The sequence below is a fragment of the Aspergillus novofumigatus genome, assembly GCF_002847465.1.
Source record: "Aspergillus novofumigatus IBT 16806 chromosome Unknown P174scaffold_8, whole genome shotgun sequence".
In the NCBI taxonomy this organism is placed as follows: domain Eukaryota; kingdom Fungi; phylum Ascomycota; class Eurotiomycetes; order Eurotiales; family Aspergillaceae; genus Aspergillus; species Aspergillus novofumigatus.
The window spans coordinates 1,037,674-1,053,382 of NW_020194281.1; positions in this window are offsets into that span (position 1 = coordinate 1,037,674).

Consider the following 15,709-nt stretch of genomic DNA (forward strand, 5'->3'; position numbering starts at 1 on the left):
ATTTTCTTTGTGCGAGTATTGTTTGTTATTAGGTTAGGAGTGTGTGATAGATTAAACTTATTATTATTCTAAGTATACTACTTATACTTGTTAGGGCTATTTATGTAAGAAGGAATTTCATACTATAAAAGAGTAGGATATTTTAAAATAAGTGGAGGATAAGATAGCTAATAATATTACTAAGGTAGATACTATACTTAAGCTATTATAACCTGAGTTAAAGTAGCTTTAGGCTTGCCTAGCTGAGGTTTAATTAAAAATTATCATAACCTTAGCTTATTATTCCTACCTCTGAAAATAGTAATATTTTCTTAAAGAGCATGGTTTCAAAATGTTAGAACATAATACTGAGCTGTTATGGATCTTGGATGAAAAGAAGTTATCTAATTAGCCTGATCCTACTGCTAAGGTCTAATAGCTGGCTGTGACTTCTGATAATCCTGATTTTAGTTAGATAATAGTAGAGATTAATTAGATGCCCCTTCCTTCTAGGAGAACTTTGATTTCCCTTTAAATAGTACTATTAAATAAGTTAGTAGCAGTCTATTAGGTTCTTAATAGGCTATATTATAGTAAAATACCTAAAGTATATAAGAAGTAATATAAGAACTAATAGACTAAAAATCTAGATAGTCTAGTACTATATATAGTATTAGCACTAGGCCTAAGTAAAGAAACTATAGATACTACATCCCTAATACTTAATATAGAAGTAGCTATAGAGGAAAGTATAGCTAGGGAGTATATTAGCTTACTCCTAGATATAGATATATAAGGGAGCTTTATTAGCTAATATTAGATAAAGGAGAACCTAGAATAGTAAGTAATAAGTATATCTTACTAAATTAAGGCTATTAATAGCTAGAAGGTTATATTATATAGAAGGTATTATCTCTATATTACTACTATAGATATGCAAGGAACATCCTAGAGTATTAAAATAAAATTCTATATAGTAGATATATTAGGGTATAACCTTATACTAGGGTAGCTATAGCTAGTAGTAGTAAATCTAATTATTAATTTTATATAATATACTTATAAATATTAGGCTAATATAGATTACTATAACACCCCTAGAATAGAGATTATATTACTAGAAGAATATATAATAGGGATCCTTAGTAGTAATATAATATTTATTATCTATCTAAGAGAGATAGTAGAAGGAGAGATGCTCTTTTTCTTTATATTTCTAGTAGAAGAACTAGTACTACTAGAGTAATACTATAAGTTTATAGATATCTTTTTAGATAAGGAAGCTAATATACTCATACTAAATATAGAGTATAACTATATTATTAAAATTAAGCTAGGGAAGCAACCCCTATTTAGGCTAATCTATAAGCTCTCTACTATAGAGCTAGAGGTTCTAAAGAAATATATTAAGGAAGTACTAGAAAAGGGGTAGATAAGATATTCTAAGAGCCCTATAGAAGTATCTATTCTTTTTATACTAAAGAAAGATAGTAGCGTATAATTATATATTAACTATTAAGGCCTAAATACTATTATAATTAAGAACCACTACCTACTACCTCTAATTAGTAAGATACTAGATAGACTATTAGGAGTAAAGATCTTTATATAGCTAGATCTATATAATACATACTATTATATTTAGATTAAACTAGGTAATAAGTAGAAAACTATATTTAGAATATACTATAAATACTATAAGTATTAAGTAATGCCCTTTAGGCTAGTAAATATACTAGCCACATTCCAGGTATATATTAATAGTATACTAAGTAATTTACTTAATATCTACTATATTATCTACATAGATAATATATTAATCTACTCCTAAAATAAGTAGTAGTATGAAAGGCATATCTAAGTAGTTCTATAGTAATTATAAAGAGTAAAGCTATATACTAAGCTTAGTAAATATATATTCTATATAGAAGAAGTAGATTTCCTAGGCTTTATAGTTAGAATTAATAGAGTATATATAGAACCTAAAAGGGTGAAAACTATTAAAGAATAGCTAATACTATATAGTATAAGGGAGATATAAGTCTTTCTAGGGTTTATAAACTTCTACTATAGATTTATTAAGAAATACTTAAAGATTACTACACCCCTATTAGAATTAATAAAGAAAGATAATAAAACTATATAGTTTATACTAATACTAGAGGTACTATAAGTATTTAAAGAGCTAAAGTAATACTTTATAACTACCCTAATACTAAAGTATTTTAACTTAGAATTATAGATTTAATTATAAATAGATATATTAAAATAGGTAATAGCAGGCATGCTCACCCAGCTATTTAGAGTAGAATAGTATCTAATAGTATTCTAGTTATAAAAGCTTATTATAGTAGAGAAGAATTACTAAATACATAATTCTAAATTACTTATGATTATTAAATATTTTAAATAATAGTAGTATTATCTAACTATACTAATTTAAGCTACTTTATAATAATAAAGAAGCTAAATCAGTATTAGATAAGATAGATAGAATATCTATCTATATTTAATTTCTAAATTAAATACTACCTAAGGACTAGTAATCCTATAGATATACCTAGTTATTATTTAGACTATATTAATAATACTAAAATAGTTAATGTAGACCTACTATAGCTGCTAACTTTATAGAATAAGCTATATATAGGGCTTTTATAATTAGATCAGAACCTCCTATAAACTAAGATAAGTATATATATAGCATGCTATAAGAGGGGCACTAGAGATAAACTAGGAGTATCTTATATATATCTAAATAGAAGCTACTACCTATAGATAGAATATACTGATAGATAGGAGATACTACTAGTATTATAGGAGCTCTAGACCTCCTAATACTATAGAATAGTATATTAATAGTGCTTATCTCTAAGGCAGCCTACTCTATAGATATTCTAATAGCTATAGTAGATCTGCTATATATTATCTAAGATATTAATATATTTATGCAGCAGAAACTATAAGATATAGAAGGAGGAAATATAGATAAGCTAAGTTATTTAAAATAGAAGATTATAGATAGACTTCTATAATATAGAAACTATATCTATATACTAAAATCTATAGCACTATATATAGAAATTATAAAAACTAATTATAATAATCTATAGGGGGTTATCACTAGCATAGATATGCCTTTGAAAGTATTAAATATAAATACTTCTAGTATGAGCTTATATAAGATGTTAAGGTATATATAAATAAGTATAATATCTACTAAGAATTATAGTATACTAGTATAAGCCTTATAGTAAGCTAGAACCACTACCTGCTCCTATAAAACCTATATAGTAGATAAATATAGACTTTATAATAGGTCTCCTACTATTAAAATAGTAGGGGAAGGTATATAACATAGTTCTAGTAATAGTTAATCTATATACTAAATACTTACTCTATATTTCTATAAGGAAGGATATTAATATAATATAGCTAGTAGAAATACTCTATAAAAGAGTTATACTACTACTAGGCATGCTAGAGAACCTTATCTTAGACTAGGGAAGCCTATTTACTAGTATATTTTAGTCTACCCTCTGCTACTGCCTAGGGGTATATAGATAGCTATTAATAGCTTACTACCTATAGATAGATAACTAAATGGAATGCATGAATTAGGTTCTAGAATACTATCTATAAGTATATATTAGCTGGATATAAGATAACTAGGCAGGCTAGCTACCTATTATATAGTATATCTATAATAGGAGTATACTAGGTATCTTACTATACTATATATTTATAGGTTTTAAGGCTAGCCTATAGATTAATATATTAGTCCTAGGAGATATAAAAGTACTAGCTATGGTGGAGAAAGTAGTAGAGATTAATAAGAACTATATAAAACTATAAGTACTACTCTTAAAGTCTAAAGAGTAGATAATGAAGTAGTATAATAAGAAGCATATTAAAATATTACTAAGTATTAGTAAATATATAATACTATAAGTAAAGAATATTACTATCCCTAGACTAAACTAGAAGCTAGTAAGTAGAATACTTAGCCTATTTAAAATTATAGAGAAATAGGGTAAGTAGTTATATTAACTATATCTACTAGAATTATATAGGAAGATATATAATATCTTCTATAGATTATTACTAGAACTATATAAGGGGAATACTAAGTAAGTACCTTAACTATAGCCTATAATTATTAAAGGTAGTAAAGAATAGGAGATAGCTACTATCTTTTAATATTAAAAAATATATAATAAAGATTAATACCTAGTCTAATAGTGTGAATAGGAAGATAAGCATAATATATAGGAATCTTATAAATATAATAAAGATACTAAGACCTATAAGTAGTTTATAAGGCTATAAGGGAGAAGATAGAGTTTATAGAGAATATATTATATTAGGCCTAAAGGCTATATATATAGTACTAAAGAAAAAAATAAAAATAGTAATACCTTAACCCCTAAAGGGGGAGCAATCTCAGATACTATAATATAATTAGCTAAGAATAAGGGAAATAGGAAGATATAGATATACCTATAAAATAAATAAGTAAAACCTATCACTATACTAAAAGGTGTAGTAAGACTAGTAGCTAAGATTATAGTAATATTAAGACTAGCTAGAGCTAGTATAGAAGTAGTAACCTTAATATTAGCTAGAGCTAAGGAGCTATATACTATTATAAAGGATAGAGTTAGAGATAGGGGTAGGGTAGGTATAGAAGCTAGTAGTATATTATAAAGTAGAGGCTTATTAGCTATATAGACCCAAGCCCTAAAGGCCTAGGCTACTTAGCTAACAGCCTTAAAAAGTAAGGTTAGTAGTATTTAGATAGGCTATTTCTAGTAAAAGCTAGGCAGCTATAATAGCCTATATATTAGAGAGTATAGTAAGAGAGAACTAAAAGAATAAAATAATTAATAACTATACTAAATATAAAGATAGAAATAGATATACTAACTAGTAAGACTAGTAAAGTCCTTTATAATATATATACTTAGTGCTAGAAGTACTATAGCTATTATAAAATAGGGCAGGGGCCTATAAATAATAGTAATAATACTCTAATAGAGCTATATGTTAGCCCTATTAGAATAAGAGAAATAGGAGGAGGAGGGGGTAGTAGTATAGGTAAGCTAGATATAAAGATAATAATACTAATAAGGGCACTGCCCCCCTAATTATAAAATATACTATATCTATAACTAGCATAGGATGTAGCACATCTATAACTAGGAGGATAGCCCTAGTAACTAGAGGGAGTAGTATTAGTAGTATTAGTAGTATTAGTAGTATTAGTAGTATTAGTAGTATTAGTAGTATTAGTAGTATTAGTAGTATTAATAGTAATAGATAGGGTACTATTAGCTATAGTAAGTATAAGAGGTATAGGAGTAATAAGCAGCATTACTATAAGAATAAGAGATAGCTATATTTCTATATATAGAGTTAGTAATTATCTAATTTCTAGTAAATATAGTAAGGGAATTAAGGTGTTTATAAGCTAATAAGGCAGTAATTATTAATATAGAAAGGAAATAAAGGAAATATAGCTAAGAGGCCTTAAATTAATAAAAATAATAGAAAATTACTAAAAGGAGCACTAAACACATAAAATAAATTAAAAAAATATAATAAAGGAAGCTAAAATAAAGGAAATACACTGCCTATTATAGCTACTATAGGAGAACTAGTAAAAATAGTAATAAAGATTATAAAATACTATAATCCTATAATAGGAGACCCTATAACTATAATTACTTATAGAGAATAAACTAAAATAAAAGAGAATAAGGTAATATAGATCCTATAATTATAAAGATAATTAAGGAACCTATAAAGGAATATATAGTAAAGAGAAAGGAGATAAGGTACTTATATAATAAATAATTTAATACTATTAATAAGAGAAGAGAAGAGAAGAAAGAGAAGAGAATCTATGTCTATAAAGATAAGAAGCTCCTATACTACCAAGTAAGCACTATATAAAGCTATTTAGAATATTTATAATAATAAGACTAAGCCACTATATTGGGATAATTGTTGATCGCAGGGGGCGTAGAGCCTTCGAATCATGTGAGGGTAGGGGGTAGGCCAAAGGCCGCCCCGTACATGTCCTGCTGATATCAAGGGATTCTGGCCCCTTTTATAATCCTACCTAAGCTATGAAGGAATGTAAGAATCTACATGGTTATGTATATGCTGATGACATCTACTAATATCCTCTATGCACCCTTATAGACTTAATTAAAATTATATATATTAATTAATATCATATCCTCCCCTGCTTAGATCGAACTCCGTCCATGGAGTTCTTAGTTAGCAAGTAGAAGGTTTAGTTAGCACCTGTTATTATAGCTAAATAGGGTTCAACTATTGCTAAGATATATTAATTGCTAGATCTAGTGTTTGGATAGTATTATTTCTTTATTAAATATCTATAGAATTAACCAAGTTGTTCTTTATTCTCTAACTTTGAAATTAGGGTGGTGGTGGCTCAGTATCTTCTTTATTAATATATAAGGGTCATAATTAGATCCCTTTACTTAGTAATATTAATATATAAGTTGCCTGAGTAATTAGTAATTACTAAGCAGTGTATAAGGAATTATAGTAAATATTATTATTTATAAATACATATAAATAAAAGAATTAATAAAGGTAGAATTAACTAATAATTATAAATAAATAAGTAAGTATTTACTGCTAGTATATATAGCCTAGGTATAAATACCCTTAACCTTTAGTACTTTATTATATATAATATTTTATAGTTTAAGCCTTAATAGTATATCCCCTGGCTAAACTCCTTCTTATCTAAACTAATAGTCTCTTGTCATCACTCCCTAATATAAAGTATTTTAGTATTCTTTATGCCTTATTTTATCTTCATTCTATTAATTTTAAGATGCCTAACATTCCTAAATGCGCTGGCGCTGTACAGGCAGCTAAGAAAGAGATTAGTTATAAGTTAATAAGTACTTAAACATCCTACATAATATTACTAGACCCTGTATAAGAGATTAACTAGGCTACTTAAAATAAGCAGATTCTTGCAAAGGACCTTAAGATATAACCTAACTATAATACCTTCCTCCTATAATAATGCAGTGACAAGGTGTCTGAACTATATTCCACCTATATGGGTAGTCATAGTACCTTTTATTCCTATATAGCTGCCCCTAATATAATTAATTCTTCTAGATAACATTATTCTTTGTATGCTAGTGCCTATATAAATTATATATAGAATAGTAAAGGTGCAGACTGCTCTTTTTACCTTAGTAAATTAGGGGTCTAGAAGCCTGACCTTAATATATATAAATTCTCTTTTCCTTCCTTATTTTTATTTTATTCTTTTCTAATTCATGCAGTCTATTCCTTAAGTAAGGGGGACTTTATGCTCTTAATAATAATAGCCTTATTATATGCAACTAGCCTATTAAGAAGGCTAAAGAAGCACTAGAATCTGCTATTTAATCTTATTCTATAAAGCTGATTACTCCTTCTAAGAAAGGTAAAGTATCTATAAAAAAGTTAACCCTAGAGATTATTATATCTTCTCCATCTAAAGGCCTAACTACTTATTCTTAGAAGAAGAAGTCCTTTTTTAATCCTTCTTCCTTTATATTAAAGATAAGCACTCCTACTTTACCTTATAAGTCTACTAGTCTTTGTCCATATGGGTTCTTCCAGGCTGATAAGTTTAGTATAGTCTTATTTTACTAATATTATTCCTAAGATGCTCCTTCTAAGGCCCCTTCTACCCTTCTTAATAAGGGGAAGAAATATCTAACCCCTTTAACTAATACTACTCCTTTAAAGTGGAGATATTAAGGCCATCCTATAGATAGTTAAGTGCTTACCTAGCTAATCTCTACTAAGGATTTTAAGAACTTAGGGCGCCTACATTCCATTTACTAAGACCTAGTGAAGTTTAATAAGGTTATAGTAAATTAGATTAATGCTCTAGAGGCCATTGAGGTAGAGAAAGAAGATATAGAGGAGGTTAATAAGTATAAGAAGGTGTATTAGAACTAGGTTCTTTTAGACTAGGGTAATTATTAAGGCTGAGGTAGAGGCTGAGGTAGTTAAGTATAGCTCCTATTAAGGAAGCTAATAAAGTTAAAGAAGCTTTTTTAGTTAGATTAATTTTATAGTTCTTAGAGTTTAGTATAGATGTAGCTCTCTTACCTAGTATTAGTTTATAGTTTTCTTTTATACTTAGCTATCTTTAAGTAATTAGCTTTAGTTAAATAGGTAATTCATTCCTTTATCTTAATATTCTTATAATACTAAGCAGCTTATCCTTCTCTAATTACTCCTAATAAGCTGGAATTACTACTATAAATAGTCTATTAAAGTCTATATCTTTCCTACTAGTGTCTCTTTAGGATTAATTACTCCTTAATAATTTATATATTATTCCCCTATTTAGCTTATTATCTAAAGAAGTTAAGTTAATTTTACTTTAGTCACTTCCTAGAGTTAACTCCTTTTAATAGTGCACAGGTTGGCTATTCCCTATTAGTATATTACTAATATGTTCTTAAAGCCTTATTTATTAAGTATATTATTTTATTAAGATATTCTTCTCTACCTACTTTAAATATACTCCTAGACATTCAGCAGATTCCTAATCCTTTTAAGTTATTTTTAAAAATTTATTATATAAGAATGAGGGTTATTGACCTCTTTAAGTACCTTATATACTTTAATTAGTATATAGATTAATAATCCTGCCTTCTATAATTATTATATTAGTGTAGTAGACATCTATAATTTCTCTAGTTTATTCCTAATATTAGCTTCTACTAATTATTAGCTATTAATAAGGTTCTCTACTTTATATCTGCTAGGTTCTGTGATAGTGTATATGCTAAGTAGGTGTAATTAAATAATTTAATATAGGCTAAACTATTTACTTTAGAACTTCTGTGGAGATTTATTTTAAATAAGGGCTTATTAACTAGGTTTAAGGTAGGATTCCTTTATATTACTATCTTAAATTAGGTTCTATTTAATCACATGTGCTAATAACTTCTTATTAGCTAGGGATTAAGCATAGTTAATATATTATAATTATATTTTAATATCTTAACTAGTTGGTTAATTATGTTGTAGATAACCAGGTAGTAATGGATGTATACTATAGAGAAGATAAAATAGTGAAAGCTTCATCTAGGTATGAATATATACTTATATAGTGAAAACTATAAGAGGCAGGTATCTATCCTATAGATATATTAGTTTACCTATGAGATACTTTATTAATATCTTTCTTAGTAAGCTATTTATATTTTTATTTTTGCTATTAGTTCTGGGGTGATTTAGAGTTGTTATATAATATTTAGCTTTGAGAATTTTAAGATATAATACTATAACTTAAGATAGGAGGTTGGTTCTATTATCTAAGAGTAGTTCTTTAAATACTCTATAGTTAATAAAGATATCCTTATGAAGAAAACAAGCTAATATTTTATCTTTTATATTAGGTATAGCTCTTGCTATAACCTAACTAGTTATATAATTAATAGCTATAATAATCTATTAATTACTATTTAGAGTTGTTAGTAAACACCTAATAAGATTAATCCCCTAATGCTTGAATAAATAGATGCCCTTTTTCACTAGGTGTTATACAGCTTTGTATTTAAGATTTAGTCTTAAAGGCTTTGCTATTTAATAATTTAGACAGCTTCTAGTGATATCTTAGATATCCCTTTATATTATTAGCTACCAGGCATAGGTATAAATTACTCTGAGCAAGGCTAGATAAGCTAGATAGCTAAACTAGTCATGGAGCTATGATATAAAGTTATTTTAAAAGGGAATTTCAAGGTATGGTGTTTTAATACCTTTATTCATATAGTATAGCTGATTAGTAGGTTATTAGTTAATATATTCTATCTTAAGCTGAAAGTTTGGTGCTAATATTTTAATTTTATTTTAATATTATTAGATATATTTAGATTATTACCTTTTAAGAATAAGACTATTAATAGATGCTATTCTAATTTAGAGAGGTTAAGTAGTATATAAAGGCACTCTGCACCTATTATCTGCCATAATTATATTATAGATAGATTAAAAGTAGGCACTTGTGCTCTATTCACTAGACCTTCTTTAATAAAGTTAGGTTAATAACTTATTATATTAGGGATAACTGCTTTGGTTCCCTTATAATATTAGATAATAAGATTATATACTTAGAATTCTTTAATCTAATACACAAGGTGTTTTGAGTACATCTTTATATTAGTAAGGTACTAAAGACTTTTATAATCTATTATAATTATAATAGGTTAGCTATTATTAATATAATAATCCTATTATTAGAGTGCTTCCTTAATTATAAGAAGTTCCTTCTTATGCATAGGGTAGTTCTTTTTAGTATTATTAAGTTTATATCTATTAAATGCTACTAGATGCCACTGTCCCTTTTTATCTTATTATAATAGTACTATACTAAGTACCCATTTAGAGGCATTAGTTTTAATTTGATATGGCAGAGAGGGATTAGTAATCCTAAAAATAGGTATATAAACTATTATATTCTTTAGTATTATAAATACTTACTAATATTAAGCATTCTAAACTATAGGTTAAAACTTCTTTTTATAAAGTAAAGCATCTAATTCCTTTAGGAGTTTATAAAGAGGGGCAGTAATTCTTATAAACTTATATATAAATTAATAATAGTATATTGCTAGTCCTAAGAACTGTTAAACTTTATAAATATTTATTAGTTTTAGCTATATCTTTATAACTTCTACCTTTGCAGGCATTAGTTAAATAAATCTATTACTAATAATATAACTGCAAAACTCTAGCTCTCTCTTAGTAAATATATACTTAGAGAGCTTTGCATATAGTTAATATTCTTAGAGTTAGTTAAGTACCTGTTAAACATGCTTCTCATGTTCCTTATCTAAGTCTGAGAAGATTAAGATATTATTAAGGTATACTACTATAAAGTTAAGATCTTGCATAATGCTATTTATTATTATTTAGAATATTATAGGTATATTATAAAGTCTAAAAGGCATTACTAAGAATTTAAACTTACTAAATAATATATTAAAAGCCATCTTTAGAATTAATGATTCACCCATTTGCAGCTACTAGTATCTAGAGAGGAGATTAAGCTTTAAAAGACACTTAGCTTAATCTATTTAATCTAGAAGTTCTTAAATTTATAGCAGTGGATAGGTATTCTTAATAGTTACCTTATTAAGTAAGCAGTAGTTAATACACATTTACTATTTCCTATTAGTTTTAAGGATAATTACTACTGGAAAGCCCTACATGCTAGCTAAAGGGCAAATAATAGCTTTCTTTAATAGCTCTTTAACTTACTTCTTTATCTCATGAAACTTTTTAGGTGACTAAGGGTAAGAGTTTATATTTATTAGTAAGGAATCTCTAGTATTAATATAATACTATATTAACTAAGCTAGAGGCATTCCTAGGTATAACTCTTCCCTAAATATATCTTTATACTAGGTGAGGAGAGGCCTTAACTAAGATAGTTCTACTAATACTTTCTTTTCCTTTTCCTTTTTAAGCTCTTAAATAATGAATAACCAGGCTTCTTATTAATCCTTTTAAAGGGTATACTAAAGTTATTTTATAGAGATAAGACTTATAAGTGCTTCTAGGCCTAATTTAATTTAGTATTAAAGATTAATAGGATTAATAGTTATACACTTTATTCCTTACCCCTTAATTATTATTCAACCTATAATCTAATTAATATTAGGATTAATATATCTTAGCTAATCTTAACCCAGAATAATGTCATACTCTGTTATTTTAAGAACCTAAGAAGTAATAATATAAGGCTAACCATTAATTCTAAGAGGGATCTAAACTTAACATAATATATATATAACTTTATTATTTAGTAAGTAAACTTATAAAGGGTTAAGCATATGCTAAAAGCAGAACTATAATAAGGGTAGTAAATTAGCTAAGTATTTTAATATAAATGTATAGCTAGAGCTATAGTCTAGTAATGCTTAGATATAGGCTACTATCCTAGAAGCTTTAAGTTCAGTAGGGAAGTAGATAAGATCAGATCTAAGAGTATTTAGATAGGTATTAATGTAATTATGATCTTCTAGTTCTAAATCTACCTATATAGTATTAAGTATTCCCTTAAGGGGTGGTTAATCCTCCTTATTATTATTCCTATTTAAATTATTATGATATTTAGGTAGTTTAAGGTTATTAGATACCTTATACTCCTTAACTTTAGAAGCTTTTAGTAGTTAACTAACTAGTGCTTCCTTATCTAGTAGTTATTTACTTTTCCTAATTATTTCTTATAATAGGTCTTTAATTAATTTAGTGCTATATAAGCTTGTATATTATAGCCTTTCTATCTATAATTAAAGTAAGCTTAGTTTATTTAATACTAAGCCTTCCATTCGCGCGTTCCCTTCTTTAGATGATTAGGAGATGCAAGGATAGTATTTAAATTAATATCTATTAGGTCTATTTAACTATTATTAGTCTTACTAAAGGATTAGAACTATATCTAAGTATATAAAGCAACTCCCTACTTATACTTAGCAAAGTAATAAACTACATTATTAAAAGTAGTTAGTTTGCTATAATCTTCTACCTAGTAAGCATGTAGAATTAGTTTTAAGTTAGTAATAAACTTCTAGACTAATATATTATTAGGAATTCCAGACTTAATATATTTAGTAGCTTCTACTAGGGAAGTAGTATAAGATTATATTATCTAGTTACCCTAAGTGCACTTCTTATACTCTTCCTAATACTTAATTTCTCCTCTAATCTCTCTAAAGTTTTCTCAAATCCACTACTTAAAATTATCTAGAGTGGTAATAGCAGCTATTAGATTATATTTAATCTTTTACTTATAAGCATCCTATTACTCCTTAGCTTAGCTGATAAGGTGATACTTAATTACTATAACCTTTTTAAGATTAGTAGCATCCTTTTAAGCAAGAGTTTACTTATTATAAAAGTAATTATTAACCTGCTTAAGCCACTTTGCTGCAGCATCCTTACTATACTTACTATTATATATAGGGATAGGCTTAAGGTTAGAGACCTTTTAATAAGGCTTACATTCTTCAGAGTAAAGAGAAGAAAGAAAGTAGAGGTTAGAAGCTATAGTTAAAGCTCTAGCAACCCCTTCTAGCTAAGGATAATTATACTTAGCCTAGAGAAGTCTAACTAGGTGTTTATATAGTTTAATTAGTTTATTTTAAGTATTCTAGTTAGTTATGCTATAAGCTGCCTGAGTGAACCACTATTAAAGATAGTCCTAGTTAGTCTTAAAGCTATTACTATTATAGGTAGACTAGGTTTAAGGAGTCTCTATACCAGAAGATATAGATTTAATATTATCTATTTTAATAAGAGAAGAATGATAATTAAGTTAGGAATAGAAATCTAAATTAAGCTTATTAATAGTAATTTAAATCTATTAAAATAATTTTGATTATCCCTATTTATCTTATTCTTTATAATTAGACAACTTAATCCTGTTATTAGTCACTTTTTAGAAAGCTTAGATAGTTAATGATGTCTACTCTGTGATATGACTATAGGGAAGAGCTAATTAGATATCCTAGGTAAATCATTACTATCACAGGTATCTAGATCAGCCTAAGGAGGTTAAAGCAGTTAATCTAAGGTATTTTTCACTAAGTTAAGGATAGTTAATATAAGGTATTTATTAAAATTAACCTATTAGTAGCATCCTCAAAGTCCTAGAACTATAGTCTTTTAGTGCTACTAGGGTTCAGATTAAATCCTTTGCAGGGATTTCAAACCTTCTTAGGAATTAAGCATCATATAATTACCTAATCCAGACATGCTACTAGATGGGATAATTATTGATCGCAGGGGTGTAGAGCCTTTAAATCATGCAAGGGTAGGGGGTAGGCTAAAGGCCACCCCATACATGTCCTGCTGATATTGAGGGATTCTAGCCCCTTTTATAATCCTACCTAAGCTATGAAGGAATGTAAGAATCTACATGGTTACATACATGCTGATGATATCTACCAATATCCTCTGCGCACCCTCGTAGACTTAATCGAAATCACACATATTGATCGATATCACAATATAATAGATATTATTTAAGGGAGTAACACACTAGCTAATAATAATATTACTATTATATACTAATAAATAATACTAAGTAGTAATAATAAGAACTATTTTAAATAGACTAATAAGAAGGTATAGTTTATATAGATTAGAAGAGGCTATAAAACAACCTCTAGCTACAGGGATATAGTATATAAAGAGAGGGGATAGTTATTAGGTACAGTAAACCTATATATAGCTAAACTATAGGTAGTTATATAGGTAGTATGTGACCTATAGAGATATTATTAACTATAGAGGTATAAGTATCTTACACCTTAGTAATTAGTTTAACTATGAAGGCATTGCTACTACCATACTATCCACCATTTAATAGAGAGCCTTCCATAGGTGCTCTCATAGTATTTAAACTACTCTTACTTAGTAAGTCTGTGCTATACTATTAAATTAAAAGTATAATTAGACCTATAGAATATCTAAATTAATTACCTAAGCTAGAAGCTTAATATATAGTATATAAAGTTTACTATTCTTAAAGCTATTAGGTTATATGCTTACTAATTAGACATACTAGTGATACTACTAGGTATATATATTATTTTTTATATTAGCTTTCTATGCCCTGCCATAAACAACCTATTCTTAAGCTAATTAAATAATAATTACTAGCCACCCCCTGTACTAGTAGATAGTGAAGCTAAATATATAGTTAAGAAGATCCTATAGGAATATAAGAAATAAATTAGGTAAGGATACTGCACAGAGTACTTAGTTAAATAGGTAGGTTATAAATACCCTACCTAGGAACCTACTGCTAATCTCACTAATATAATAGTACTTGAAGCTTAGGAGGGCTGATGGCCTTAAATAGAAAAGGGGGGTAGTATAGTAGGTAAGGCCTACTAGGTACTTAAGCCTACTAGTACTTATAATCTGCCTTAGGTACTAATAAACTCTAATCTAAATTAGATATCAGCTTATGGTCATATAATAATATACTAATTAATATAGTAAGCTATATTATATAACCTTAGCTATAATTTATATACTCCTTTTTATGTCTAGCTGCTGCGGTCCTAGTTAGAACCTCTTAGTGATTTCTTACTATCCAAATCTAGGTTATAGATTTCATGGCTTCTAGCCTGTGACAGCTTTAACTTATTCTTAATACTCTTAACTATAAAGCTATCTATAAACTATAATTAGAGATCCTCTACTTCTACTATTACTTTCTAATCTACTATCTATAGGGTTTTTAGAATTAGGTTAGTTCCCTTACCTAGCTTTAGTACTATATATATATATAGATAGTATATTAATAGTTCCTACTAATATCTAGGGAGAAGTAAGTAATTATTAAGATAATACTTTCTATTATACTAGTATAGTTCTTAAGCTAAATAGGCTTAATCTTAATCTACTCTAGTTATTACTTCTATATAAAGTATTTAGCTATAACTATATAAGATATATATCTAGTATTAAATAGAATTCTATAATTATATTCCTTATTAATTATGTTAGATATAATAAATTTAAGGGTATTAAATCTAATAGCCTATTAAAACCTTTTATAATTAGTAAGTATATCTTCTTCTTTAGGACATAGGTGATACTAGCTTTCTAGTTATATTAACTATTTAACTAGCCTCTATAAGAGTCTTTT